The sequence below is a fragment of the Pan troglodytes genome, chromosome 7, assembly GCF_028858775.2.
Source record: "Pan troglodytes isolate AG18354 chromosome 7, NHGRI_mPanTro3-v2.0_pri, whole genome shotgun sequence".
NCBI classification, from domain to species: Eukaryota; Metazoa; Chordata; class Mammalia; order Primates; family Hominidae; genus Pan; species Pan troglodytes.
Genome location: NC_072405.2, coordinates 103,821,297 through 103,827,411, shown reverse-complemented (window position 1 = coordinate 103,827,411; position 6,115 = coordinate 103,821,297).

Here is a 6,115-nt window from a genome sequence, read left to right as displayed (position 1 = left end):
ACATCCAGTGCTGTGGTCTTCTAAGGGAGGCAGGGGCATCCACCCCCAGGGTGTGCATATGATGATCCATTGAGGTAAGGAAAAAAATATATCATCTCAACTTTTAAACTTACAGTTCTTTTAAGGTTTTGTAATGTAATTAATGTGTTAGTGTAGTAGAATATTATATAATTTGCACATAGCGTGTTTCCCTTTTTTTTTGTTTTTAATAATAGGATTACATGATCAAAGTGACTGTTCACAGTGACCTAGAGGAGAGCAGAACATGGAGTTGGCATGCTATAGTGGAAAGCTTACTGTGTTTGGAGTTGGAATCACAGATTTTGTTTCCGTCTGTGATGATAATTGGTACGGTGGCTTGGGCTAAGCCACTTGATTTCTTTGGCTTGCATTTCCTTATGGAGCTTGAGGTAGACATCATGTATGTTCCCTGAGCTTTCCTTGAGAATGTGGAGATGCCACATGGACCTCTAAATCAGTAACTACCATCTCTGAACCATGTCTCTTTTCTGAACCTCTGTTCACGTCTTTGCTATTCCCCCAGCATCCTAATTTGGAAACCTCACACCTGTATTCAAACAATTGCCAAGCTCTCTTGGGTCTACCTCTATAAAGTCGATAGAATTGATCTTATTCTCTGTTTTCTTATGGCTGAGGATTTAGTTCAGGTCCTCATCAGCAGGCTTGGATGATAGGTACAGCCTTTTAACTCCTCTCTGCCTCTCTAAGCTCCACACAGCTGCTGGTTATCTGTCCAAAACCTAAGCCGAAATTTTTTTTTCTTATGAAAACTCCCTTTACCTTTACACTGCTTTTAGCAAGGCCCTGTGGAATCTTGCCCTTTTCATCATTACATTCTGTCTAAGGAACAAGATGTGCACTTGGTGGCAGTAATCTTGTGTTATCTCCGGAGTACATGAGTATGCTGGTGGTGGCTGGATGGGGTGCACTAACACCTGGGTAAGGGCGCTGCCAACACTGAGGTTACTCAGAACAAATGGTCAGAGATTGAGGGGGACTAGAACCTCACTCTCTGGGACCATTAATTTCTGCTTCCGTTGCACTTTTCACCTCGTAAATATTCCATTTTTACCAAGGTGTACACAGGAGGAATGAAAGCAAAGCCTAGAGGATTTGCAGAAATCCGTGGAAGGGCTCTGGAGACACTCTCCCTGTGAAGATACTGGGAGATACCATGGATATAAGCTTTGGTTTCCAAATACATGATTTATAGGCCTGAGATCCTTTAGGTTATTAAGCTATAATTTAGTGTACTTAAAAGGAATGTATTACTAGTTGTCTTTGTGACTTCTGAAATATAGACAGCATAATCTTCATCACCATTTTGTCTATCACCCAAAAGTGTATTTAAATGTTAATTTATTTTCATTTAATGTGTAGGATCCATTCAGCTATTCCCTTTTCCATTTCTTCCCATTGTTTAGGCAAAAAATAAAACTTTGTTCATTAAATTTATAAAAAATATTTCTATAACCCTTATTGTGTATCAGGCACTGTTCTAGGAACTTTGCAAATTTTAACGCATCTAATTCTGTGAGGTAGGCACTTCTATAATTAGCCCCATTTTGCAGATGAGGAAACTGAAGCACAGGAAAGTGAAATAACTTGTCCACACAGCTCGTTTGCCTTTAAGGTCAGGTCCTATGTTACAGACCTGATCTCATTGCTCCCTGTTGGTCTCTCTCTTTCTGGTCTTCTTTGTCTCATGACCTTGTATAAGTATGCTGGGCCTAGTATATAGTCTTCTCTGTTCTTCACTTGTTCATTCCCAATGGGGAAAGTATTATGTTATGAATATATTTCAGAATGACAGAATTCTAATGGCCACAATTTCCTTAACGGTGGGAATTGATAAATTTTAATGCAAAGGCCTAAATAGGGTTTGTATTTTCCTCCCCTTTATCTGTGCTTCTCAGGGTGTCTTCCCCGTCTCTGTTGGAAGGACCACCTCCCATCCCCCTGTTCAGGCTACCCCGTCTCTGTTGGACGGACCACCTCCCATCCCTGTGTTCAGGCTACCCCGTCTCTGTTGGAAGGACCACCTCCCGTCCCTGTGTTCAGGCTGTCCTGTCTCTGTTGGGGGAGCCACTGCTCATCCCTGTGTTCAGGCCACCCCGTCTCTGTTGGGAGGACCACCGCTCATCCCTGTGTTTAGGCTGCCCCGTCTCTGTTGGGAGGACCACCTCCCATCCCCATGTTCAGGCTGCCCCATCTGTGTTGGAAGGACCACCTCCCATCCCTATATTCAGTTTATCCTGTCTCTGTTGGGAAGATACCACCCATCTCTGTTTTAAGGCCCACTACCTTGGAGTTTTTCCTGACTCCTCTCTTGCTCCCTTAACCCACATCTCATTCTCTACAGATCCCATCAGTTCTACCTTCCTAGCTTGTCCTGATTCAAACAATTTCTCTTCTCCTTCTCTATTACCAGGCAGGTCTATACCGCAATTGCTTCTTGCCTGGACCACTACAAGAGCCTCTTTTTGGTCTCTTCCTCCCTCGCTCCTTCCAGTATGTTCTCCGCACGCAGCCAGAGTGATCATGCCATTGCTCTTACTCAACTTCAGTGGCTTTGTGTCACTTTCAAGACACAGCCTGGTGTCTCACTGTGGCCTCCAAGGCCCTCACAGCCAGGCCCATGGCTGCCTCCCCATCGTCGTTACTTCATCTCTCCCCTGCCTGCTGTCTCAGGTCCACTGGCCTCCTCCCTCCTGCTCCAGCCTCACTCACAGCTGCCAACCACCTCAGGGACTCCTTGTCCACCAGCTCTCCTGCAGCCTGGAATACTCTTCTCTCAGACCTGCCCATGGCTGCTCCTCCTTATTCTTCAAGTCTCTGCTGTCTTCTAACCCTGTTTGTTTTCCTTCAAGGCACCTGACTTTTTTGCTATACATTTATATGGTTTTCTGTTCTCTCTCTAGAATATAAGCTCCATGGCATCAGGAATTCAGCACCTGGAAAAATAACTGCACATATTAAGGCTTTATTAAATATTTGGAATCAATGAATTGAATGCATTTTTGAAGAATTAAAAATGAATATGGGAGAAGGGAGTTGGATATTTCCAAAAAAACTTCTGGTGAGAGAAGCAAGGGAAATGGAAGGCAGTATCTAGGAGTGAGTCCCTTCCCTCGACAGCAAAAGGAAACTTACCTCCCTCAGGGAACAAAGCAAGCCTGAGTTGAGGGAGACCTCCCCACCTCGTTCCATCTTACCCAGTTCCGTCTTACCCACCTATTGCCTGCCTGTGCGACCCCTAGTCTGTGAGTTGGAGGCTTAGGGGAAAGCACCTGATTGGCCATCACTGAGCAGAGCAGCACTGCTTTTTTGCAGTTCCGCTCTGCAAAGGGTCTCTCCAAGAAAGGGCTTACAGGACCTTGGTGCATAGGATGACATTCCCTCCTGGGATGGGCTAGCAGGCACTGAGAGGCTATGTGTCAGTTGGGACCAAAGTCCTTTAGGAGAAACTTAATACTTTGGTTGAATAGCAGAGCCTTTCTCAGGGAAACTCTCCAAGGAGTTTCTGCCCAGGCCTCCCAGGGTAGAGCAGTGATTTATAGCAGTTTTAGGTCTCTTTGTATTCTAGTTTCATCTCTCCCCATTGATTTTACCATTTGCGGCTCATAATGGAAATGAGGACAGCAGGTACAGATGAAGCAGTTACTAGACTCCTTTCTGTCTTGTAGCTGGCGCACTCCTGGGGAATCAGAAAAATGGGTATTTGCTTCCTTAACTCTTCTCTGGGTTTCACTAAGTTGGGGTCATCTGGAAGGTGGGCATCAATTCTGTGGATTGGTTCATATTGTACAGTGAGAAAACAGATGAAAGGATGAGGACCGGAAAGCTTAAAAGAGAATATGTTATAGATTGTGGCAATTTATACTAATTTTAGGAATATACTTTGCCAATACAGGATGAAAAATATGTTTTGTTAAGACATGTTCCCTTCACCCAGGTCTTAGGGAGCAATGCAATGTTTACTGCAGCTTTATTACGATGCTGGCGTCATTAGGAATGCCAGTATGTATTTGCTTTGAGAAAACCCAAGATAAATATTGTAGCATCTCCTGCATATAGAGGTCAGTCTGGAAGACAGCTTTGATCTGAAACAATAAGTGAAAAAGGCCTTTGAGATACAAAACAATAGACTCATTATCCCCGCGTTAAAGCCAAAAGCTCCTTAGCACTTCCTAAAATCTTCACTGATTTCCATTTAGTATTCTATTTTCAGCCTTTCCAGTTGTCTTGTTTCCCAGCCCAGAGAAGCTAAGAAGCAGAGGGCAGAGGAGGTTGCAAGTTGGAATCGCTCTGATGGAAGAGTGAAATGACAGCTGACAGCCTGACAGCTAGGGAGGTGACAGCAAAGCTTTCACCAGAAATGCAGGGCTGCTGCCATTAGCTTGGAATTGTCAGGTTTGTCTGCAAGGCCAGGACAGACTCAGTGGGGACTGCCTGCAGATGTAACACATGGGAAGGGACATTAGAGGGCATGGCTTAAGCTGGGAGGATGTTAATCTCTAAAAGTGTTTATGAATTTGCCAAGTTAAAGAGCTATGCCTGGGGAAGAAGCTGGGATAGGGAAACTGAGTAAATATTGCTTGGCACAAACTGGATGCTGGAAGATAAAAAAATATAGTTTCCAAGGTAGGTGGGCATGAATGCTAGTAAGTAGATTAAGGTGATTGCGGGTGGTTGGGTTGTTTAGAAACTAAAATAGGAGGGTTTGGGGCTGGCATAGTGGCTCATGCCTGTATGCCTGCAATCCCAGTACTTTGGGAGGCTGAGACAGGAGGATCACTTGAGTCCAGGAGTTCAAGATCAACCTGGACAACATAGAGAGACCCTGTCCCTACAATTAAAGAGTTTGGGTTTTTGTGGCAGGGTTCCTTTTATATAGCTATTTAAAAAAATTTGGCATAGACCAGTACTTTCAACATGGAGAATGTACCCTCTAGGAAGGGCATGTGATAATCTTAGCTAAGTGATATGTACAGTATTTAACGCCTTTTTATACAAATGTAGAAAGAAATTAAGCTTTAGTTAAATAAAAATTGACAGTAACATTTGCATGAAACTTATAAATAAATATACATATATTTGGGGGTGTACTCAACTCAAGTACTAAATAAACAGTGTTTGGAAATGACTGGCCTACAGAGTAATATAGCCTGATCCAACAACCTACATGAATTCTTTCAATTTCCTTCTTCCAACTTTATGTGCAAATGTATCCATATCCATAACCTTGTTTTTCCCCTTCATGCCTCTTCTATGGAAAAGATGTGTTTTAATGGAAGGAGTGGCCGGTTGCCCTCCTTCTGAGGGTGGTTCCTCCACTTGCATTCAGGGTCCCAGCCCCACCAGTTAATTTTGAAGCCTTACTTCATAAATATGTTCTCTCTGCCTCACTCACATGTTAACTGCTTTTTGGCTCAATGTATGAATAGTTTCACAACTCTTCCATCTTAAGAAACACTCTCCAACTCTCAGCCTGAATCTCTTGTCCTTTTCCCCTACAACACCCTGCCAAGTTTTTGCAAGTGGAGCCCGAGCTCCCTGTCTACACTCTCTGCCTTCTTTTTACCTCTCTTCCCTTGCAATCCGAGTTCTGCCCTCTGATGTCCCCTTCCTGTGTGTCGCATCTGCAAGCAGTCCCCACTGAGTCTGTCCTGACCTTGCAGACAAACCCGACAATTCCAAGCTAGTGGCAGCAGCCCTGCATTTTTGGCGAAAGCTTCGCTGTCACCTCCCTAGCTGTCAGGCTGTCAGCTGTCATTTCTCTCTTCCATCAGAAGATATCCAGACACTCAGATTTCCATGGAAGCTGCCCCGGCTTTAGTGCTGTGGCTCTAATGACCAACAATCACCTAATGCCAAATCCGGAGCACACTTTCTACTGCTCATTTTAGTCCATCTCTCTTTGGTGTCTTGACCATTCCTTTTTTTGGAATGTCTTCTTTCAGCTCACCTCTTTGTTAACACTCATGGCCTATATATATCTACTTTGGAAACCATCTCTTTTAGGTAAAACAACAACAACAACAACAAAACATCATCTTTGCTCTAACCCGGTTCCTCCCCCTATATATCTCTA